General features: G+C 41.7%; 1 long non-coding RNA gene across 1 annotated transcript in view; it reads right to left on the minus strand.

The window, feature by feature from the left end:
- Positions 1-7,418: 7,418 nt before the first annotated feature.
- Positions 7,419-25,982, minus strand: part of LOC138978550 (uncharacterized) — a 76,939-nt gene continuing 58,375 nt past the window's right edge. The window contains exon 3 of the long non-coding RNA XR_011459725.1: positions 7,419-7,653. This is a non-coding gene — a long non-coding RNA (uncharacterized lncRNA). The remainder of the gene's footprint in view (positions 7,654-25,982) is intronic.

The following is a 25,982-nucleotide window of genomic DNA, read 5'->3' on the forward strand; positions in this document are numbered from 1 at the left end:
ACGTCGTCGGTACGGAGACCGCGATCGCAGACCGCCGAGACTTTAAAGAGTATTTGAACTGATGTCGTTTGAAGTTGACGCGACCTTAATACGCCAATAAACGTCAAGCCGTTTGAATGACACAAAACGACATTTCTAAAGTTACCGCAAGTTAGCCAGAATGAGGCATCTCAAATCAATAAACCAGATATCATCCGGAGACACGGCAAACAAAGACGGGTAGTATCTTGAGCCAAGGCTTGACGAAGCGACATGACAGAACGCACGCGTATTTAGTAACAAGCAATGATTTACATAAACGTAACAGTAGGATTTTCCAATGCGCAGTTTATTAGGGTTAGAATGCTGAATGACCCTGATTGGATTTTCAAATGTGAGAATGCCACACACAAATATATAATTTCACAAGTAGATTTTATTATAAAAAGTGAATTAGACAGGCACATTGTGTTTTTACAATCATGCCTTCGTTAACAAATTTTTTAAAAAAAATTATAAAAAAAATAAATATATAATTATAATATATATTGAAACAGAATCAGCCTGACAGTGCAGCAATTATTATATAACGCGTTTAGCAAGCACAGTAAAACGGCTGTGTACAAATTAAGATCCATATTGCTTGCTATAGTTGCTGTTTTTCCCTTTTTGATATCACACATGGTGCTCATAAATATACGGCAAATGCATGAAACGTTTGCCGTCTATTTCTGCTATGCGTGCAAGTGGACGGATGCTCACTTCTAATTCTGGCGGAGATTTGTTTGCTTGTTTGCTTAACGCCCAGCCGACCACGAAGGGCCATATCAGGGCGGTGCTGCTTTGACGTATAACGTGCGCCACACACAAGACAGAAGTCGCAGCACAGGCTTCATGTCTCACCCAGTCACATTATTCTGACACCGGACCAACCAGTCCTAGCACTAACTCCATAATGCCAGACGCCAGGCGGAGCAGCCACTAGATTGCCAATTTTAAAGTCTTAGGTATGACGTCGACCCGGCCGGGGTTCGAACCCACGACCTCCCGATCACGGGGCGGACGCCTTACCACTAGGCCAACCGTGCCGGTATTCTGGCGGAGATATGGTAAGTGAGGATCTTGGGGAATGAGGAACATTTGAGCTTGCGGCGATCATCCTTTTTTTCTTCTTCTTTTTTTTTTTTTTTTTTGGGGGGGGGGGGGGGGTGAACGTCGCTTGTTCATTATTTTCAATTGCTGATTATTGTCTCAGGTGCCAGAAGATTGATTCCGCATAAAGCTCACTTACTCTTGTGGCATATACCGCATTTAGAGCGTTTACGTCCCTTTGTTTCTCGGATCTAAGGTGAATTACGGGATGGTATAGGACGGCACCTTTATTAATTTTTTTAATTAATAAACTCGACAGAAAGATAGGCAGGATATAGTCTACTCTGATATATAGCTTTAATGGCCAAAACCTTCAGGACGGTAATCGTAAGCCATTGACTATGTCACAAAATACCTCCGGAAAAATAAAAGCAATTCGTTCAAAAAAATAAGAAAAGAATGCAGAAAACAAATTAGAAAAAAAGGAACAGAAACTGGACGCTATTGTAAGGACCGGGAAGCGTCCAACACGTGTGTACACTGAACTTTTCGAAGTCAAAACCGATGCCCCACCGTCGGAAGTTGAGACGACGTTGGTTCCTACTTGAGACCAGCACACACAACAAAGGTCCACCGTACCAGCTACCGGCACGGTTGGCCTAGTGGTAAGGCGTCCGCCCCGTGATCGGGAGGTCGTGGGTTCGAACCCCGGCCGGGTCATACCTAAGACTTTAAAATTGGCAATCTAGTGGCTGCTCCGCCTGGTGTCTGGCATTATGGGGTTAGTGCTAGGACTGGTTGGTCCGGTGTCAGAATAATGTGACTGGGTGAGACATGAAGCCTGTGCTGCGACTTCTGTCTTGTGTGTGGCGCACGTTAAATGTCAAAGCAGCACCGCCCTGATATGGCCCTTCGTGGTCGGCTGGGCGTTAAGCAAACAAACAAACAAACAAACCGTACCAGCTCTGCCTTCAGTTGAAGATGCCGTTCTTCCCGGCTACACGACCACGTTCACCGCCTCGTGTCTCTCCAAGCTTTAACAAGGAATAACATAAGAGCATCCTTCCACTTTGAAAAACACAGCTTGTCTTTTTTTTTTCTTCTTTTTTATGCAGAATGGGATTTTAGCCTCTAAACTCAACTCCAGCACACCGTCCCAGATCTGAGATATTATGCAGCACTGTTTTTGCGGGAGGGACCGTGCCTTTAAGGGCCACGACGGCCGCCCTCCCGTCGCAGGGTATAGAGTAGCGGGAGAACAAAGGTACCGTGGAACTGTTTGCACAACAGTCAATACGAAACTAGCTGCTGGAAACTCTATCCCCTTGGCGGAGGTTAACCTTACACCCACATTGAAGAAGCGAGAGAGAGAGAGAGAGAGAGAGAGAGAGAGAGAGAGAGAGAGAGAGAGAGAGAGAGAGAGAGAGAGAGAGTGCGTGTGTGTGTCTGTCTGTGTATGTGTGTGGAGGGGGGATGGGTGGGTGGGTGCGTGTGTGTGTGTGTGTGTGTGTGTATGTGTGTGTGTGTGTGTGTGCGTGCGTGCGTGCGTGCGTGTGTGTAAGGGATAGGGTGGGAAGGAACCTGGTAGGGAGAGGCTGAGAGAAGGCAAGCAACGGGGAGGGGGAAGGAGAGGGGTTTTTTTGCTGACAAAGTGCTTGCAATTCGCTTTTTTGGTACGGTGTTTTACGGTTTCGAGTCAAGATGAATAGATAAATAAAAAGTTTCCACTTATGAAAGTTTATCATAATGATGTATCGTGACAAAGTTTCTCCTCTCTTCAGGATTAATTTAAAAAATATGACAACTTTAAAGCCTTAGTTTCAACATCCCATCTTATAAAAGTTTATCCTTTGAACTATATATACGCTGTTCTACGACGGTTTTTCAAGGTGTAGTAAACATTGTGAAATCCACTCAGCGCAAGGTCAACTTCGCACATTACGAAAGTTTATTCTCTGATCTATATTCAAAATGTTCTACAATGATGTTACAAAACTAGTTACAAAACGTGTGCTTTATTGTGTATTTTTATCTTTTGCATGAGGACGTTTCCAGCACGATTTCTCGAACATGTTCTGAGTTGTCCTGACAACCTAATGAATTACGAAACGTATGGTCTGTTCTTCAGCTTCATGGCAGTAAGTTTTCAGTAAGCTGTTCTTTAAATGCCAGGACACTTCAGTTCATTTTGTGTTTAAGTTGATCACAGATAATTATGTGAAACTATTCGCAGCGCAAGAAATCAGTATGTCATTCATAATTTAAATGTAAATCTGGCAGCTCGAGTGTTATCAATAATTGACAACAATTGTTTTAAAGGGGGGAAACCCTACGATTTTTCGACGATTTTGAAAGGACAAAAAACAGTACCAAAAAAGAAAGAAAGAAGAAAAACAAGAAAGAGAGATAGAAAGAAAGGGTGGGAAAGAGAAGAAAAAGGAATAAATAAATAAATAAATAAATAAATAAATAAATACAACGGAACAAATACAATGAACGAAATAAAAGCCTAAGAAACATTCTCAGAATAAAATCAAAAGAGGGAGTAAGAGAGAGAGAACAAATGAATAGAGAAAGGAATAAAATAGAAATACATGTGTAGAGAGAATAAACGAACAAAGGATGAAGAAACAACAACAACAACAACAACAACAAACAACAACAAACAACAACAACAAATAAGAAGAATAAGAAAAAAGCAGACGTTTAAAAATAAAGACAGAAAAAGGACAACATGGAGAAACATGAGAGAAAAGGGTGTTTAAAATAATTAAAGAAAGAAAAAATTACGTTTATGCTGCTGTACGCGAGTTTAAAACGTGAATACCACTGCTTGTAAAATGACGTTCTTGTCAAGTTTGAATCAGATCATGTCTGCGCGTGGTATATCACGCAAAAACACAAACAAATAAAACAAATTCCAAGTTCCGCATAAAACCTACGGCAAAACTCCAAGCAAACTTGCTAAGAAAGGAAAAACTGTTTGAAGAGACATGCAAAGCAAATGAAGATAGGCATCAGTAATAAAAAGCCTCTTCGTTTAAACGGCATGTTATATTCATTTATTCATTCGCACAATCCAATCTAATTCTTACCTGCCCCGAAGTCAAAAAACGCTACACGCCGTCAGGCCAAGCCATAACACAATTTCAAAAAGACAAAACGACGCTCCTGGAAAAACATCTTGCATGAATAAAAGACACTCAATGCAATTAGCTTTTAATTTGTCTTCACCAATCAAGAGGAAGAAAAAGTTTTACTAATTGCAGCGTGCGCTTTTTACTTTAGCACTGGCCCGATCGCTGAAGAGAAAACTCCCTGATTTTATCGAAAGAACACAACGACACAACGACGCAAGTATATAGGGATGAAGAAACGGCAAAAATGTGCGGTGATCTGTAAGGGACAAAAAATTTTCACTTTCTTCTCGCTCAGACAGAGGAATCAAAGGTCTCGCAAAAGACTGTGGGTCGTGGGTGTGCAGCTAATTCATTTCCTGGTTGCAGCCATAATTTGTCATTAACAAAACAATGCACAGCTTCCTGATGAAAGTAGCCCGACAACAAATTGGAATGCATGTCGAAGAAGGGACACGAGCGTAGTTTTTCCCCTCGTTATTCCAACTAAGCAAAAAAACAAACAAACAAAAAAAACCCAGTTTTTCTTCAGGTGAACGCGGGTAAAAGACAAAAGGGGTAAAAAGTTCAAGAAACCAAAAAGACAAAAAATTGACCAAAACAGCGAAAACAAAGAAAGTAAGCCCCGCCCTCTCGGCTGTGACTAAGAGGAACCAGCTTTACTTGAGTGACATATAAAATAAATTTCGCTTTAAAATGACAGGTTTTTTTCCTATTCATTGCCTGACAGGAACCTGCCTTCCTTGAGTAACATGGCACATTCCTTCCTGTGTAAAGGTTTCGCCTTACCCTCTTATACTAAGGCACTATGAGCGCCCTAGTACGGGATTGAGCTTGCCACTGGCGGCTTCCATGCCACTGGCGGCTTCCATTTTGTTGTGACTAGATCTATGTGGCCGAACTTTTACGTGAGATTAGAGCAAATGTACCAAATGATTCCACCTCAAAATAAAAAATGCATACCAGAAATTCAAGATACAATGCACCTACAAACATTACAAAGTACAGATCACCATTGGTGATTTAAACATGAGGATACAAAAGAACAAGTCGCGTAAGGCGAAAATACAACATTTAGTCAAGTAGCTGTCGAACTCACAGAATGAAACTGAACGCAATGCCATTTTTCAGCAAGACCGTATACTCGTAGCATCGTCAGTCCACCGCTCATGGCAAAGGCAGTGAAATTGACAAGAAGAGCGGGGTAGTAGTTGCGCTAAGAAGGATAGCACGCTTTTCTGTACCTCTCTTTGTTTTAACTTTCTGAGCGTGTTTTTAATCCAAACATATCATATCTATATGTTTTTGGAATCAGGAACCGACAAGGAATAAGATGAAAGTGTTTTTAAATTGATTTCGACAATTTAATTTTGATAATAATTTTTATATATTTAATTTTCAGAGCTTGTTTTTAATCCAAATATAACATATTTATATGTTTTTGGAATCAGAATATGATGGAGAATAAGATAAACGTACATTTGGATCGTTTTATAAATATTAATTTTTTTTTTACAATTTTCAGATTTTTAATGACCAAAGTCATTAATTAATTTTTAAGCCACCAAGCTGAAATGCAATACCGAAGTCCGGGCTTCGTCGAAGATTACTTGACCAAAATTTCAACCAATTTGGTTGAAAAATGAGGGCGTGACAGTGCCGCCTCAACTTTCACGAAAAGCCGGATATGACGTCATCAAAGACATTTATCAAAAAAATGAAAAAAACGTTCGGGGATTTCATACCCAGGAACTCTCATGTCAAATTCCATAAAGATCGGTCCAGTAGTTTAGTCTGAATCGCTCTACACACACACACACACAGACAGACACACGCACATACACCACGACCCTCGTTTCGATTCCCCCTCGATGTTAAAATATTTAGTCAAAACTTGACTAAATATAAAAAGACGGGAAAGAATATCAAAATAACACCAACCAACAGGGGGAAAGTTCTATTAAACAGAGCAACACCCAAGCACAATACAACAACTTTTTTTTCGGAAAGGAAGATGACACAAATAAACTGCCAATACATGCAGCTGGAATACCGGCAATACAACTGTACGAACACACAATAAAACAGGGTGGCTCACAGAACAAAATGACATCGACACTACTTCCGATAACAAAGGTCTATGTTGCAAACGAACAGGTAAAAAAATAAAAAAATAAAAAATAAAAACCACTGGATTAAACAATATGTATAAACACACAAGACGTGCTGTTGTTGAACAAAATTCAAATACATGGAGCATGCAAATCTCCACACAATGTCTTAAAGCTTTCGCATTAGATAAGAGAATCGTTCCACTTGTTCCAAAACAGATAGGCAGCTTACGTTCCAAAATTAAGAATAAAATAACCCAAGAGTTACAGGACAATACAAGACAAATTCTTTATTAACTCATTGTCTCCCAGATACGAATATGTCCTTACCCACTCATATAGCTCTATATGACCAGGAATATACGGATACATCTGCTCAGACTGTTAGCTTCAGTCGCTTCCTGTAACGTCCATCTAACGCCTGCATTCCAGCGTGTTGATACATAGTTACTACACAGTTACTACAATTCTGAGTGACCTGCTGCAGCACAGCTTGTCTCGGCTAAAAAAAAAAACTTGGTCAACATAGGTGGGGTACAAAGTGTTAACGAGGGCAATGGCATATTAAGCAAACGGGTGCTTTTTTCTACATCCAGCCCTCGCACAAGAGAGGGACTAATCTAATGATAATACGTTTTAAAAATGTTAGAATATCAATCAAAGAAGTAAATAAAAAAATATAAAAAAACTAACCATATACACACAAACAAACAAACAAACAAACAAACAAACAATAATATGTGTATACAAACGAACATTTTCAAGTAAGCAAAAACACGGCAAGAATAAAGCCGTGAACTGAGGAATCAAAGGAACAACCACGTTGAGAGAGAGAGAGAGAGAGAGAGAGAGAGAGAGAGAGAGAGAGAGAGAGAGAGAGAGAGAGAGAGAGAGACAGAGAGAGAGACAGACAGACAGAGAGAGAGACAGAGAGAGAGAGAGACAGAGAGAGAGAGACAGAGACAGAGAGACAGAGACAGAGAGAGAGAGAGATATGGAGAGAGAGAGAGAGACAGAGAGAGACAAAGAGACAGACAGACAGAGACAGGGATAGAGAGAGACAGAGAGAGGGACAGAGAAAGAGAGAGCGTTACAGACATACAGACAGACAAACAGAGACACACAGAGACACGCATACAGAAAAATACAAAGACAAACAGACAGACAAAAAGCCAGACAAACAGACTGGTGGCAAGACAGATACAGAGAAGAAGATAACGCAGAACGTCCAAAGCACTCACTGAGAGGAGAGCTGGTGTGGAATCGCCGCCCAGGAGAGATGTGTCCGTCGGCCTCCCCCAGTCCCCACTGGCAGCCCCGTGACTGGTGGGGGTCTGAAACACACACACACATACACACATTGAACACACTGCTGGTCTGAAACACACACACACGCAAAGACACATTATATACACTACTGGTCTGAAACACACTTCTGGTCTGAAGAACACACACACACATTGAATACACTGCTGGTCTGAAACACACACACACGCAGACACATTATATACACTACTGGTCTGAAACACACTTCTGGTCTGAAGAACACACACACACATTGAATACACTGCTGGTCTGAAACACACACACGCAAAGACACATTATATACACTACTGGTCTGAAACACACTTCTGGTTTGAAGAACACACACACACATTGAATACACTGCTGGTCTGAAACACACACACGCAGACACATTATATACACTACTGGTCTGAAACACACTTCTGGTCTGGAGAACACACACACACATTGAATACACTGCTGGTCTGAAACACACTTCTGGTCTGAAGAACACACAGCGGCATCTACGTCTATCAGACTCCGCAGTCCCCAGTCACTTACAGACATCTGACATCATTTTAAATCGAGAATGACATACAGATTTTTTGTCTACCACGCATATTCCCCGGCACCTCTTCCCCGGCCATGTCTATGTCAAAGCTGTGACACGTTTTGTGACGTCATTGCGCATATTAAATCAAAGTCGTATCCATGAACATATAAAACGTGCATGTCAAGTCTATAGCAAGTTACGTGACGTCATTTTGAAACGAGTTTGACACACATTCAACCATTCTGCCAACTCCAATGTCCTCACTCTAAACTGAACTGTTTCTCTTCTGAACACCCTTTCTGTCACCAGTTTTGAAGACAATTTGACACAGCCAATATGAACACTAGTCTTCATGTTCTACTTTTTGCTTTTGTTTTATCACACTGTGCTCAAAACTGGTCACAGAAATGTTATTCCATAGTAAAACACTTCAGTTAAAGATTGCTTGCAATGTGCATGTCAAGTCCACGAAGGAACGCCATTTTATCCTACATACGTGAGAGAGACACCCGTGAGATAATAATCGTTCAAATCACACGTGTGTATATCATGTAAATGAGGTCATGTCAAGCAAGTCTGGCAGGGACCTGTTTTTCCACTGCTTATGATGCCAAAGTCACCGAGACAAACGTCATTATAGAAACAAAAATTGCGCTCGCTAATTACCCTCGATGAATCTTTAGAACTAACACGTCACGCCACACTTTCAGAGTGACGTTTCTTTGCTTTGACGTAATAGATTGCACGAGGCTTTAGAAGAGATCGAGGTTCCAAAACAAGCGTCTTTAATTTAGCTGCCTCGTCTGCAAGACATTTTCAGGAAAATACACGTAAGTACAGTATGTAGGATAAACAGAATACTACATGGCTTGCTGTGTCGTACCAGATTTACACTCGTTGCTTTTTCAAATAGTGAACAGCTCGCTTTCGCTCGCAGTTCAATATTTAAAAAAACAACTTGTGTAAATCTGGTACGACACAGCAAGCGATGTAGTATTCTCTATTTCCTTGCTTCTGTGACGCTGTGTGTTCATACAAGATCCTTTCCGTTTTTAGTGCTCAGGAGTGCATGTAGATCACAAGAACAAAAATCTCATTCATAACATTCTGAAAGATAATATTAATACCATGAATGTAATTATAACATCTGCATGTCACATCTATAACAAGTCATGTGACGCCCTTTTGAAGCGAGTATGACACACATTTATTTTGCCCACTCATACGTCCCGGCTACGTCCATGTACAATCTGTTAAAAGTCAAGTAAGTGACGCCATTTTTCATGCTTCTCTGACGCTGTGTGTTCATACACGTACATTTTACGTTTTAAAGAGACCAAAAAAGCATATAGATCACGAGCACAAATTCAAATTCTTTACCTCATGAATATTAATATCATTAACACATAAAATGTGCATGTCACATTTATAACAAGTCACGTGACGCTATATTTCAGTTTTAAGAGCTCAGGAGTGCATACAGATCACACACACGCACACACACACAGACACACACAGACACAGACAGACACACACGCACACACGCACACACGCACACACACACACACACACACACACACACACACACACACACACACACACACACACACACACACACATTCGCAAATGTATTACCGCATGGGCAATTTTGAATGAAAAATTGACACTAGTGTCAGTGAATAAACTGATTCATCAAAGGAATACCATTCTGAAAACATCAAGGCAGTTGATTCTGGGTATGTTTCCCAGAGGAGAGATGGTCTTATAGTCTTATTCCCTGGCAACGCCTAGCCAGATCTGAGATGGCGAGTCCACTCGTCCACAAGGACTATGTAAGAAATGTTAAGTCCTTTGTACTGGAAACTTGCATTCTCCCAGTAAGGTCATATATTGTACTACGTTGCAAGCCCCTGGAGCAATTTTTTTATTAGTGCTTTTGTGAACAAGAAACAATTGACGAGTGGCTCTATCCCATCCCCCCCCCCCCCCCCCCCCCCCCCATTTCCCCGTCGCGATATAACCTTGAACGGTTGAAAACGACGTTAAACACCAAATAAAGAAAGAAAGTCCACAAGGACAGGGTCGTGCCTTTAAGACAATAACTATTTCAAGTGTTTCAAGTTTTAAGACAATGACTATTTCAAGTGTTTCAAGTTTTAAGACAATGACTATTTCAAGTGTTTCAAGTTTTAAGACAATGACTATTTCAAGTGTTTCAAGTTTTAAGACAATGACTATTTCAAGTGTTTCAAGTTTTAAGACAATGACTATTTCAAGTGTTTTAAGTTTTAAGACAATGACTATTTCAAGTGTTGTATGTAAGAAATGTTAAGTCCTTTGTACTGGAAACTTGCATTCTCCCAGTAAGGTCATATATTGTACTACGTTGCAAGCCCCTGGAGCAAATTTTTGATCAGTGTTTCGTGAACAAGAAACAATTGACAAGTGGCTCTATCCCATCTCCCCCCTTTCCCCGTCGCGATATAACCTTTGTGGTTGAAAACGACGTTAAACACCAAATAAAGAAAGAAAGAAAGATTTCAAGTGTTTTAAGTTTTAAGACAATGACTATTTCAAGTGTTTCAAGTTTTAAGACAATGACTATTTCAAGTGTTTCAAGTTTTAAGACAATGACTATTTCAAGTGTTTCAAGTTTTAAGACAATGACTATTTCAAGTGTTTCAATTTTTAAGACAATGACTATTTCAAGTGTTTTAACAACAATTATCAAGGTTTCGTAGTATGAATCTAAGTCAGAAGAAAACAGGAACAAAGACAGATTTTGAAAGACAAAAAAGAAAGAAAGAAAGTTGGCAGGGGAAAAAACATTGCATTTTTTTTCGGTCCAAACTCAACAACAAGAAATTCGCAGAGTAGTCCAATCAAAACCAACTCCTGGCTTCTTTTCCTCAAAACAAGACCACAGAACTTCTGCGTGCAGACGACAAGTAGAAAGGCGTGTCTTTGCAGCTTTTTTTCAAATCGATTTGTTATCGTAACAATTCACTTTCCCTTCCACAAAGGAGATCTCATTCCAGCAATCGGAGCTGTACATTCTCCAGTGTTTGCCCGGCAGATGTACCTTTTCACGTCGACAAGAGCTTTTGTTTCCCACATTGATATGTACGCTTTTTTGCGAATAAGAAATGATGCCAAGACCTATGGACTGCAAAAGCAGTTAAAGTTTGATCTCCATCAGACACGAGTTCTGTCTCTAACCTGCTCATACTAGGTCGGCTGGGAACTCTTGTGCAGTTTTTCAAAGAAGGTTATTTTGTAATCGACTTCTTAAAGTTCAAGTTAATGTGTCTGCATATTTTCAAAGGAGCTTCATGCTGCAGCTGTAGCAAAAGCCACACACCTATACCAGCAAAGAGGGATCTGCGTCAGACAATAGGGCTGTCTCCAAATGCTCCTAGACATAGGTCGGCAATTCTTCAGGTAGATTATTTTGTAGTCGACTTCCTAAAGTTAAGAGATTGTTCTGCACAGAAATGAGTTCCAAGCTGCAACTGCTATAAAGGCCACAGAGCGAGATACCAGCGACGTTTTCTCTGCATCAGACAATATAGCCATCTGCAAACGTTCATAGTAGGTCGGCTTTCACTGTTCCCAAGGAGGTCTAGTCTTCTCGTGTATCTGTCTGAATGTCTTACTCTTACCGCCTGTGTTAATGTGTCTCACTTCAATCGTTCCTAGTCAAGTAAAGTCAATGGTTTATTTCAACAAGCCTTCTATTAAATCGTGACCGCATGTATTGATTAAATTGTGACGTGTACAAACTAAACTGTCAACGCCCTTTTTGTAACATGACACTGCAAGTTGCACGTGCCATCATGATGTGCGCTCAAAACTATGCACGGCGTTGTAGCCTGCGCTAACTGTACGAGTGATTAGTTTGTCTTTCTTCTCTACTAAGAGTGCCTTACGATGGGATGGGGGGGGGGGGGGGGGGGTCGTTGGGGGTGGGGGGGGGGGGGGTTAGGAGGGGGATGTTAAACGGGGTTGAACGGTTGAGGCCATACCGGAGCCTGTATATAGGGTACTCTAGTCTATGGTCGTACGCACGCACGCATGTCACACATACACTTCCCCTCCACACACACACACCCACACACACACGCACGCACGCACATACGCACGCACGCACGCACGCACACACACACACACACACACACACACACACACACACACACACAAGGAAGCTGGTGGGTTAGAGAAATCGAGTGAGACAGTCTGCAGCATCTGCCGATACATATATCTAGTTTCAATTTCATCACAAAATGCAGTTGTTGAGCAGTAATTGAACAATAACAGACAATAGGGACAGAGAGGCAGGAAGGAGAGGAGATTCGAGACACGGAGAAGGGAAGGCTGTGCATATTAAAGGTGCATGCTGTCCCTCCTAACCCGTCATGTAAACAACCACAGATCTGCCTGGAGGCTTTTTACATGGGATAAGAACATCCCTCCACTTAGGCTCCAAATGCTGGCAACATTGTATAGGCATAGATACAAATGTCCACCCGTGTGACTTGGAATAATGACATGGACTGGGTGGCCGAGTGGTAACGCACTTGCGCTCGGAAGCGAGAGGTTGCGAGTTCGACCCTGGGTCAGGGCGTTAGCAATTTTCTCCTCCCTTTCGAATTCCTAACCTAGGTGCTAGTCCTTCGGATGAGACGAAAAACCGAGGTCCCTTCGTGTACACTACATTGGGGTGTGCACGTTAAAGATCCCACGATTGACAAAAGGGTCTTTCCTGGCAAAATTGTATAGGCATAGATAAAAAAAAAAAGTCCACCAAACTACCCGTGTGACTTGGAATAATAGGCCGTGAAAAGTAGGATATGCGCCGAAATGGCTGCGATCTGCTGGTCGATGTGAATGCGTGATGTATTGTGTAAAAAATTCCATCTCACACAGCATAAATAGATCCCTGCGCCTTGAGTCCGAGTCTGGAGATACGCGCGCGATATAAGACTTTATATATAATAGGCCGTGAAAGGTGAATGCTCGCCCTAATAGGCTTGAGGTTTGCTGGCCGATGTGAATGCGTGATAATCTATATATTGTGTACAAAATTCCATCTCACACGGCATACAATAAATCCCTGCGCCTTGAATCCGTGGTTGAGATATGTGCGCGATATAAATTGCATAAAATAAATAAATAAATAAAATAAACCCAAAGACTTTCTGTGAAGTGTGGGACTTTCTGGCTGAAATAAATCGAAAATGTCACCTGTGTTAGTTAACCTGTGAAATAAATTCACCAAAGAATGACCACTCTGCGCAGAAAGCAGCCAGGCTGTTTGTTTGTTTGTTTGTTTGTTTGTTTGTTTGTTTGTTTGCTTAACGCCCAGCCGACCACGAAGGGCCATATCAGGGCGGTGCTGCTTTGACATATAACGTGCGCCACACACAAAACAGAAGTCGCAGCACAGGCTTCATGTCTCACCCAGTCACATTATTCTGACACCGGACCAACCAGTCCTAGCACTAACCCCATAATGCCAGACGCCAGGCGGAGCAGCCACTAGATTGCCAATTTTTAAGTCTTAGCTATGACCCGGCCGGGGTTCGAACCCACGACCTCCCGATCACGGGGCGGACGCCTTACCACTAGGCCAACCGTGCCGGTGTAACACGAAATTTTTACTCCACGAAAAATTTACTCCGGAGTAAAAATTTCGTACGAATTTCTTACTCCGAGTAAATTTTTCGTACGAGAAAAGAACTCCCCAAGGCACAAAAAAATTACTCACTCCACGAAATTTTTACTCCCCATTTTTTTTACTTCCAGTAACAATCTCGTACGCGAAAATGGGATGCGGGCGAAGGGATAATGCCAATAATTATGTGATCTCGCGCAAACGAATGTCGCGCTACCCTCCCTCCACCCCTTCCACCACCAAGACTAAGAGGGGACAAGGGAGTATAAATTTCATACACCTGGCATGGGAAGTTAAATTGCTCGTGTTAGGGTGAAGTAATTTATTCCTTTTTTTATTCGTCGGGGGAGTAACATTTGTGTACGAAATGTTTACTCGGAACTCACCTGTCGTGGGGAGTCATTTTCTCGTGTAATTGGGGAGTGCTTTTTTTCGTATGATATGTTTGTACGGAATTTTTACGCCGGAGTAAAAATCTCGTGGGAGTAATTTTCTCGTGTTACACCGGTAGCCAGACTGGTGATTGTTGGTATGTGTCCAAGTGAAAAGATACTCGTTACACATGTCATTGCCTCAACATCTCTGAGGCGATGTACAAGATGGTTTACCAAGTTTGCTGTGTCCTATTTGACTGATGCTGTTCTCAAATGCAAAACCCAGTACAGATCTGTGGTGGTTGTACATGATCGAGAATAAGGGAGGGAAGGCATCTTTAAACGCATCTCAGCCAGGTGAATGCGTGTGTGTGGACGTCAGTCTGTCTGCCTGCATGTGTACATGTGTCAACCGTCTAGCAACTGCAGTCGACTGAGGATGTTGATGACGTGCACTCAGCGTGAGGGCTTTGAATATGTTTAAGGTATTAGCATAACATGGCCAATATTACCCCACTTTCCGTGATACTGGCGATACTTTCTCGATTCAAATAGACAGGTACCCCAGGTCACACAGACACCACAGTCGTAAAAAGAACATCAATTCGGCATGATGCGATAAACGCTTTAATGTCCTTTATTACATGTTTGACCTAGGCATGTCACATGCCTACCTTTGAATACAAAGGGTGCATAACCGGGTTTTTCCCGTGAACACAAGTGTGTGTGTGTGTGTGTGTGTGTGTGTGTGTGTGTGTGTGTGTGTGTGTGTGTGTGTCTGTCTGCATGTGTGTATGTGTGTGTGTGTGTGTGTGTATGTGTGTGTGTGTGTGTGTGTGTATGTGTGTGTGTGTGTGTGTGTGTGTGTGTGTGTGAGAGAGAGAGAGGGTGTGCGAGCGCGTCTGTGTGTATGTATATAATGACGCTGTACATCGAGTAAGTATTCATAACAATATTCATGCGTTTACACTATAGTCAACTTCTCAACCCAGTAGTTCAGTCTAACCACGTCATCATAATCCCCTTTTTAGGTATTTGGTTCGTTTTCTAAATAATTTAAACAGATATTATATACACTACTCCTTGAACTTAGCCAAAGTCCGATACTCCTATATGCAATATTCGTTGGACGACTCGATCACGTGATGTGCAGCTTCCGAGTGCAACGCATCACAATGACGCAAGAATACGCCTTGACTGCCAAAATGGCCGAGGGTTTGTTTTCCGGTGACCTGGTTCTGTCACATTTGACAGAGTGACCTGCAACTTTCTGGTGATCCCAGATCATGACAAGTCTTCATCCGGACTAAGAGGTTCGTACCCCCCCCCCCCCCCCTTCTTCCCTTTCCATCCATTTTGTGATAAAGGCTAGTCAGCCAGACTCTGTCTCTGAATTTAACTCTCTCTGATTCTTGGTTTCTGTTTGATTTTGTGTCTATCCGTCCGTCTGTCTGTCTGAGTGTCTTTGTCTCTCCCTTTGTTTGTCTGTCTGTCTTAGATCTAACCCTAAAATGTGCTGCCAACAATCAGGATTAAACGAAAATGCATCATTCCATGCCACCTCCAACTCACCAATAATCCCCCACCCAACCTCCCCACCCAAAACAATATTGCCATTTTTCTATTGTCTTACCTCGTGATGAAAGGAAACAGGGTAAGACATAGCCACTGGGGTACATATCATCTCCTCAGCTGGCGATTTCGCCGACACAAATTCACCAAAACCGATCACAGCCACGTGTGTGCCTCTTGCATGAGTACCAAGCTTGTTCAACCAGTGCTCCTCACTGTCTTAGTCAGACGACTGGTTCCCCCCAGCTGGCGATACTTCACCAGGAGATAGGTCTCGCGTAGTTTTCATCAACACACATAATATTCTCACACGCCAAACACAGGGACGGTTCTGCCTGTTGCTCGAGGACGAAAGTGCAGCTTGTTCAATCAGAGCATCGTCTTAAGTGCCAGGAGACTGGTTCTGCACATTTTTAACCAAGTGTAGTCAATACCCACAGCGCTTACTTCCCCTTGCCATTTGGTCTTGGATCCCCATGTCCAAAGACAGATCTGGTCCTCATCAGCTCATGTTTAAAGTTTCGCTCATTGTACTAGGCTGAAGGGTTTGGCAGAGGAGTTTTTGCATGTTCTGGGTGCTTCTCATTCGTTATTGTAAAATAAGCTAAAAGCTATTACATCAGACGACTGGCTGTTTGTGTCTGTGTTCAAATACACAAAAAACGTATTTCCTATTTGACGTGATGCATACCTGCCAGGGTATTAATGAGCTTTAAACTAAATGTTTCGTCGTAATGTTTAACTCCAAGTTTTCTACAGATGTTATGTTTGGACAGGCCCAAGTTCCAAAACGACTCATTCTCTTTTTCTTCTCCTATAACCATACTGACAACAGCAAGCTACAAAAGACGCGATCAGGCCCGAAAAGGAACGGTTCTTCCTGGACAATCGACCTTCAAAACGACGCATTCTTTCCTATCCTCAAATGATCTGGAACAAAGTATTCAAAACTCTGGAAAGAGCGCTTCTTTCTGTCAGAGTGACCTTATTCTGCAATCAATTTTACGCACCACACTATCAACAAATTTTTCAAGGAAATGTTGCCGTAATTTTTCATGCAAGCCTGACCTTCGAAACGAGCCATTTCTCCTTGCTCGACTGATCTTATACAGCTAGCTAACAAAGACTCTCTTCTCAGTTCTGTAACGAGCGGTTCTTCATAGAAAAAAAAAACGCCTTCGGGATGAATCTGTTTTCTTTGCGCTAGCAGAATTCAGGAATCATTGAGGAAGCGAATCATGTTTCCTTTCTGATACAGCAAGCGCCCACAGACGCTGAAGGAACGGTTCTTAAAAATCAACCTTTAGAATGAACCATTTTTCTTTGCCACATTCAGAAAACGAATCGAGTCTCCTCCCTCGACCGATCTTACAAGACAAGCTACAATGACTCTTTACAGAAAACAAGCGGTTCTACATACATAACACTATATCCACAATGAATCATTCAGGAAACGAATCAGTTTCCCGTCTCCAGCCGATCTGACACAACAAGCCACGAAAACTCTTTACAGAAGCGAGAGGTACATCCTGGAAAATCGACCCACAAAACGGTTCATTTTTCTTCTCAGCAGCCGAATTCAGGACGCCACTCACTTCGGGAGCTAGACCAGGCCAAGCAACCCCCCTCAAGCCCTGGCAAGCCAGCTTTGCAAGTGTCCGTGAAATGATGGCGTGCAAAGCAGTGCACAATCGCACAGCAATTGCTGACAACTCCTATAGCTAATCGATTGCTCAACACACACGCACACGCACACACTGCCTGCAAACAAGGTTTTGATTTACACTTTCCATTCCCGCTGAGAGTAAGAGAAGAAGAACAAACAAACAAACAAACAACAACGTTCACTTGACTCCTGGAGGGGGGTGCATTGGCGTGTACACGCCATGCCATCATTCTGTACAGGGATGGGAAGGTTAGATCGTATCGCCAACATGAACAAATGCATTTTCAATTGTTATTCTATACAATGCCGAGAGAAATAGAGAGAGGGGAGGGCGGGTAGGAGTGGAAGAGAGACAGACAGACAGAGATAGAGAGAGAGATCTAGAGAGAGGAAGACAGAGAAAGAGAGAAAGAGAGAGACCGAGAGAGAGAGCGAGAGAGAGAGAGAGAGAGAGAGAGTGAGTGTGAGAGAGAGAGAGAGAGAGAGAGAGTGAGAGAGAGAGAGAGCGAGAAAGAGAGAGTGACAGAGAGAAAGAGCAAGAAATCTTACAAATTGGGTTAAGAGAGAGTGAGAAGTATTTTTTTTATAAAGATTTGATGGAGAGAAAGAGAGAGAAAGAGAGAGAGAGAGACAGACAAGAGAGAGAGACAGAGAGAGGCAAAATGAGACAAGAGAGACCGACAGACAGACAGTCGGAGACAGAGAGAGAAATAGCACAATCGCACGCAGATTAGTGCATAGTAACCAAGCAGATTTTTAGGAACAATGCTCTTAATAAATTTAAGTGGTCAATCCCTTACTCGACAAATGAAACCGAAGAATAAACGAGTCATTAACACGATTTGAACTGACCATACAGAAATTCTAGAATGGGCAAGATTCATACAGAATTACATGAAACACATGAAAAAGCTGTCTGTAATTGTAGTTGGCTGTGTACTGTTTGTACAACAGGTGGAGGCCAGCCCAGAATAATAATGGAAAGATATAAATCATTTCAAAAAGATTGTATTGTAATGATTGCTCGATATTCAGGGGTAGATTCGCTCCAGTGCAGTAATGTCAAGCACGTCCTAGCTAGGTCACGTGATCATTGCCACGTTGGGTATTCAGGCTGCAGGAGTGAAGGGTAGCTTTTTCATGTCCCATGCATTGTTCTCTGATTCCATTTGTTCTCTGATTCTATTTTACCAACAGTATAGCCAAAGTGACTGCTGATGGCGAACGCCAAAGAAAACTTGGGTTGCCTTCTTCCCTTACTTCTCTTGGAAGTCAGGGAACCTCTTAAAAATCGTCCCCACCCCTTCCCTTCCCTTCTCTACCCCGACCCAACTTCAACAACAAAAGTTAAACCTCTGTACCTCCAACTAGAGGTTACTCATCGCGGAATGTTCCTCCTCCAGCCGTAGTAACAGCTCTGGAAATTCAACTGCACCGAGTTAATAACTACCATCTCACCCGCTTTCCTTACTGCATACCTTTCAGCGAGCACCATGGTTGCTCCTTTTCCCTCTGAGCAGCACAACAGAAATTCGCAGTTCTTTCTCCATTTCTCGAACGAGCGCAGGCGTAATATCAGCTTTTAATTAGAAAGCAAAACATTGAGAGCAGATGACGACTGAAAGAGCATTGTGAAAAGCCGCGCCGTTCAAGTCTGCATCTCAGTCCTGTCCCTTAAAACCGCCCCGAAGGAGAATCACCGTCATTCCTACAAAAGCCTGCGATCAGCGATTGTTTGAACAAGAGCGGAAAAGCAGACGTCAAAAAGGGGAGGTTATCAAGCCTCAACATCAGCTGTCGTCGACCCGGTCGCGCCATTTTTTTTTCTCTCTCTCCCAAATCATATATCCGCTGCGCCACCATACGACCCCGGCAAGGAAGGGGACAAAACTCTCCGCCACCGTACATGATGGCGCAGAAGAGCTCTATCACAGCCCCACTCTCGCCGTTCAGTGTTATTAGATGGCGGATACTCGATCGTACGGATAAGGTCTACAAGACACAAAAACCGATACCAGAATTGCCCGGGTGAAGTGTTTGATCGGCGGGCAACTGATCCGAAAAAGAGTAGGGGTGACAAACTTGTCTCTGCCTTTTTTTTCTGATCGGAGAGGGAGGGGACTGAGAGGTCGGGATACTGATACGGGCATTAAGGCGGCTGTTAGTGGATACTGATATGGGCATTACAGCCGATGGCTTGATACGGGTCTACTCATTACAAGGGGCAAAACAGTTCCCAAGCCGATACGGGCATTAGCAAGATGGTTTGGCGGGTAAACAGCGCGCGGAGAAATGATTTTATCGCAGCCGCACAACTTGTCGTCGGAATCAAGCGTGTTGTTTCGCTAGTTGAACGTGTTTTGCAAGGATTAGACCTGAAAGCTATCTGTCATCACAGAAACTGGATACAGTCACTGTGACAAACTGCTGTCGCAACGAGGCTTTTGATTGATTTCAAATGTGTGTACGGAAGTTTAGCTTCATTGGGGTTGGCGCTGTTTAGTTGGGTGCTGCCTTGTATGTAAACTATGAAATATAAGAGACCTGGAAAACTACTTTATTTTACTTTTATTAGTTAGCTTGTTTCAGTTATTGCTGATGTGTTTGCTTGTTGTTTTCTGTGTGGTTATTTTCGTGTCTTGGTTTATTTACATATATATTTTACCCGACTTTCATCAAAGTTTATGGTTAACCTTCATTATCAAAAACGTAAAGATGTTTTATGTTGGCGGCTGTTTCTTTCTTTGTTTGATTTGGAAAGGCGGATGTTGTGTTCCTGCTCTTCATAACATTACTTATATGTTTCTTACATTAACACTGCTGAGAACACCAACATTCCCAAAGACTGGTACACATACACAAAATAAAACTTAGAGAAAGAGAGAGAAAGAGAGAGAGAGAGAGAGAGAGAGAGAGAGAGAGAGAGAGAGAGAGAGAGAGAGAGAGAGAGAGAGATGAACAGACACAGAGTCAGACAGACAGAAAGATAGAGAGGGAGAGAGAGAGACTGGAGGGAGAGATGGGGGAGGGGAGACAGAGATAGAGAGAGACAGAGAGGGAGGGGGGTGGTGTTCCAGAGAAACTAACACCAGAGACACATTTTCTGACAGAAGAATAACCGAGTCTAGTTTATAACAAGTCGCGTAAGGCGAAATTACTACATTTAGTCAAGCTGTGGAACTCACAGAATGAAACTGAACGCACTGCATTTTTTCACAATGACCGTAGTCCGCCGCTCGTGCAAAACGCAGTGAAACTGACGAGCCTGTTTAGCGCGGTAATGGTTTCGCTGTGCTGCATAGCACGCTTTTCTGTACCTCTCTTCGTTTTAACTTTCTCTGCGTGTTTTTAATCCAAACATATCATATCTATATGTTTTTGGAATCAGGAACCGACAAGGAATAAGATGAAATTGTTTTTAAATCGATTTCGGACATTTCATTTTGATCATAATTTTTATATTTTTAATTTTCAGAGCTTGTTTTTAATCCGAATATAACATATTTATATGTTTTTGGAATCAGAAAATGATGAAGAATAAGCTGATCGTAAATTTGGATAGTTTCATTAAAAAAAAATTAATTACAATTTTCAGATGTTTAATGACCAAAGTCATTAATTAATTTTTAAGCCACCAAGCTGAAATGCAATATCAAAGTCCGGCCTTCTTCGAAGATTGCTTTACAAAAATTTCAATCAATTTTATTGAAAAATGAGGGTGTGACAGTGCCGCCTTAACTTTTACAAAAAAGCCGGATATGACGTCATCAAAAACATTTATCGAAAAAATGAAAAAAACGTCTGGGGATATCATACCATGTCAAAACTTGACTAAATGTAAAAAAAAAAATAAAAAAAAAAGATCTTTCATTATTAAATCAAGACATACAATCTGACAATGTTGTAACATGAGCCAACGAAACATTTCAGGACAAACAACATAAACAACACATGAAAATTGATTTCGTTCGTTCCTTTGTTTGCCACTGGTGCATAGGACAGAGTGTTTTTAAATCAACCTGTTGCACTGGTGGGCGCTAAAAGTGTCACACGCGTGACTGCGTCCAGATTCTCTTATGTATGCGCTATGCATCACAACTATCCGAACATAATAGCACAGCAAGTTCCACCATTTTGCAAATGTTTCATATAGATCAGAACAAAGATAAAAAATCGCAACGGAGACGCGGACGACAATGCGACCCGTCATCGGAAAAACAAACCTGCGGTTGCATAACCGTCAAACGAAGCGCCATTTTCTTATTCATCTCCAGTTGAAATTCTGCTCTGGAGAGAGAGAGAGAGAGATTTTCAATTGCTTGTTGATGTTTTATTAAATAACAATGATTGCTAATATGATTGATGTTTATGCAAAGGAATTAAAAACAAGGTGAATTTAAACTTAGCGTCAGGGAACGAAATCGGCAACCGTTCCAACATCTGCTGGCCAGTAAGGCGTGTGAAATGATTGAAAAGAATAAAGAGAATAAAACAAAACACCTGTGGAGGAGTGACGGGTAAGAGACAGAGATGTGAGGAATCTTCCTTTCCAATTCAACCCGTATCAACCAACAAAAGTCGAAGAACCTAAAAACCGACCACCCAAGGGATACAAAAAAAGTGGGCCACACAGACAGGTGCCGTCGTCATGAAAAGGTGAATTATATAGGAAAGAAACTCCTTGGGGTTTCTTAAAGTGGTCGTAACGGACAGGTGGTCGTTATCAAGAGATGGTCGCCAGGGCAAATTTCGTCTGTAGGAAACAACCACAAACGTACCAAGGCTTTTGTGTGAGATCACCAACCCGGCGGCTTTTTGGCAGAGTAAAATGTACTTTTCGTTGGATTATTGTTGCACATTGACATAGGTGTCATTTACAAAATGTAGCAAAAAATATTCCCAATCTACACAGAAAAAAGCTAGGATTTAGATTTATTCCATGTGACGGGAAAAAAATTAAAACATGCTGGTAATTTTAACAACATTAAAGAATCTTTAGTGAGTGGTTTTACTCAATGTTTGATGTCACCATGAACTGAACAAGGGGGAAGGGGAGTCAGAAGATGACGGGGTTCGGAGGATGAAGTCTGGGGATTGAAGTTAGTCATTTACTTTCGAAAACCCCGTAATGAAAAGTCATGGTTATGTACTTCTGCATTAGTACGTACCCACCGTGGCAGTACAGAGTTATGGTGTTTTAATACCGTCGTGATGCGGTTTCACGTTCTACACCATCTGATGTTTCCAAATGAACGTGTTTGTTAAACACTAATTTTTACATTAAATTGATAATTACATTCTGGTGCTGAAAAGCACAGCTTTCGCGACACAAGGATGCAATACGTAAATGCAGACACGTACGTTACCTCATGTCAACTAAAATGTCGCGAATCTCAAAAGCAACCTACTGATTAACAGCTATTGTGTTTTCAGCGTAGCAATAGGGTCCGATATTTAGACGAGACAAGTATAATGCCGACGAGTCGAAGACGAGTCGCATTATACTTGTTCGAGTATAAATATCGGATCCTATTGCTACGCTGAAAATACAATAGCGATTATATAGCTGTTCTGACCTTGATTTGTTGTTCCAAACTTACAAAATGACAGTTTTTGTGTCGATGCGTTGATCTCAGGTTTTGATAGCAGACGCCGTTTCTTATGCGCATTAGTTTTGCGCAGGCGCCACACTGACTTTGGAAAAAAACTCGATTTGACAACACAGCTGTTAAACAGCTTTTTATTAGTTCATTCGTATACAACAAAAAGAAGTTTGAGTTTTTTTAATTTTGAACAAGACTACTTATGAAGAAGACCAAAACACAACATCAACGGAAAACTAGAAACAACTGAAGAACTAGGATGCAACAAGGGGGAGGAGAAGAGAACAGCTAATCCGTACAACGCGAGCAGACGGCAGCGAAGTTTTCAGTTTGGGTGAATGGCATTTATGCTTGTCTCGTCATGAAGCGAATTTTTCAACCTCAGTTATAAACGACTACATGAATGTTAGTGCCATGGGTTGTACATCAATACTTCAGAGGGGAAGTGGGGTATTTAGTGTGGAGTTACGAGATAAGAAAAGCCGAATGCGAAAGTTTGTGTCAGTCGGCAACTGGCACACAAAAACGGCTGTTCCGTTTTACTCCCCTGTTTGTACTACATCTTTCGACTTTGGGCATTTTGTGGTGTTTAGGGACAGAAAATAATTGGTTTAGTCCTGTTTCATCGGGAAGTTAGCAGAAAAGGGTATGCTATCGACATTTGTAAAGCTGAAAAACATTCCCGAGAAGAATTTCAAGTTGTCAGTGTATGCTGTTGTCGACTCAGTGAAACATCGTGTGGTACAGATGGGTAAACCGGAACCATGCGTCTTTGTTATTGCCAATATACTTTTGGATATTGGCAAAAATGGCCGACTTCCGTAGCATTATGCTTTGATGATCGGAATAGACCATCCAATCACAGCCCCCGAATTCCCGCACGTGTCCATCAGAATAGCTATATACTTTCATAATGGGGTTATTTTGTACATGTTGTGCAAATAATGGCAAACGATACACGTTCTCCCAGCGCAAGCTGTTGCAATTAATTGTCTACGTGTTTTTGACGTGATTTAAAATACTAGCAAGTAAACATAGCTTGCACACACAAAAACACAGAGAGCAACCAGCACACCGACGAACAAACAGAATAATAAGAAAGCACATGCGTTAAAGAAAAATAAATAAGCACAAAGCGTCATACTGAATTCGCATGTAATATTAACAGCTATTGTGTTTTCAGCGTAGCAATAGGGTCCGATATTTAGACGAGACAAGTATAATGCCGACGAGTCTTCCTCGTCGGCATTATACTTGTCTCGTCTAAATATCGGACCCTATTGCTACGCTGAAAACACAATAGCGATTATATAGGTGTTATGACCTTGATTTGTTGTTCCAAACTTACAAAATGACAGTTTTTGCGTCGATGCGTTCATCTCAGGTTTTGATAGCAGACAAACTTCTTACGCGCATCATATTCGCGCAGACATGCACACCGCTACACGCTTTCTGACTTTGTAAGAAAAACTGACTCCAAGCGCATTCGACTTCACAACACAGTTGTTGAAACAGCCTTTTAAGTTGTCAGTGTATGCTGTTGTCGATAGAAACATCGCCGTGGTACAGATGGGTGAACCGGAATCATGCGTCGGCCATTTTTCTCAATATGCTTTTGGATATTGAGTAAAATGGCCGACTTCTGCCGCATTATGCTTTGATGATCGGAAGAGACCATCCAATCACAGCCCCCGAATTCCCCCACGTGTTCATCAGAATAGCTATATAGTTTTCTTTTTACGTTTGTCGTCCCTTTGCTTTGTCGAGATTTCTAGATTGCTTTGTGTTTTGATAGTTATTCCTCACAGCAGCGTATATCTAATACCATGAAAGTAACTAGCATGTGTGAGTACACAGAACCTTTCAAAACAAAGTCAATTTAGCATTTTGTTGCATCCTTTCGAAAAATGAATCTAGAACTTTTGGAAGTATAACTGCATGTTACTACGAAAACAGGGTCATAGCAAAGTTTCACACACATTTGTCTCCCTTTTGCTTCTTTTTCTGGTAGAACTGTGTGTTATGCAGTGGAACCCCCCTTTTAAGACCCCACCCCCAATTTAAGACCCCCTCCTTTTTAAGACCTTGTTTTCTCAGACTTTCTGTTCATAACCTCTGTAAAATGACCCCCATTTTAAGACTCCCTCCTTTTTAAGACCTTGTTTTCTCAGACTTTCTGTTCATAACCTCTGTAAAATTACCCCCATTTTAAGACTCCCTCCTTTTTAAGACCTTGTTTTCTCAGACTTTCTGTTCATAACCTCTGTAAAATGACCCCCATTTTAAGACTCCCTCCTTTTTAAGACCTGATTTTCTCAGATTTTTGGTTTAAGCGTGTTTTTTTATTTTGTTATTAATTTCTTGTATACATGTTATATACAGTAACAACATTAAGAACGTTAACAAGCAGACTGCTTATGGACACGTTCTAAAACTGATAAATACACATTCTGATTTCTCAGATTTTTGGAGGTCTTAAAAGGGGGTTCCACTGTACGCCACGCTGTGTTCAAAACGGGTTCCAGAAAGCATGTTTACACTTCCAAGGCAGATCTGTGGTGATTACGCTTGCACAATCACACGAGGAAGTAGACGTGTATTTTCAAGGCTCAACACTTGCACATTGACACGAGGAAGTAGACGTGTATTTTCAAGGCTCAACACTTGCACTTTCACACGAGGAAGTAGACGTGTATTTTCAAGGCTCAACACTTGCACTTTCACACGAGGAAGTAGACGTGTATTTTCAAGGCTCAACACTTGCACAATCACACGAGGAAGTAGACGTGTATTTTCAAGGCTCAACACTTGCACATTGACACGAGGAAGTAGACGTGTATTTTCAAGGCTCAACACTTGCACATTGACACGAGGAAGTAGACGTGTATTTTCAAGGCTCAACACTTGCACATTGACACGAGGAAGTAGACGTGTATT

The sequence above is a fragment of the Littorina saxatilis genome, linkage group LG10, assembly GCF_037325665.1.
Source record: "Littorina saxatilis isolate snail1 linkage group LG10, US_GU_Lsax_2.0, whole genome shotgun sequence".
NCBI classification, from domain to species: domain Eukaryota; kingdom Metazoa; phylum Mollusca; class Gastropoda; order Littorinimorpha; family Littorinidae; genus Littorina; species Littorina saxatilis.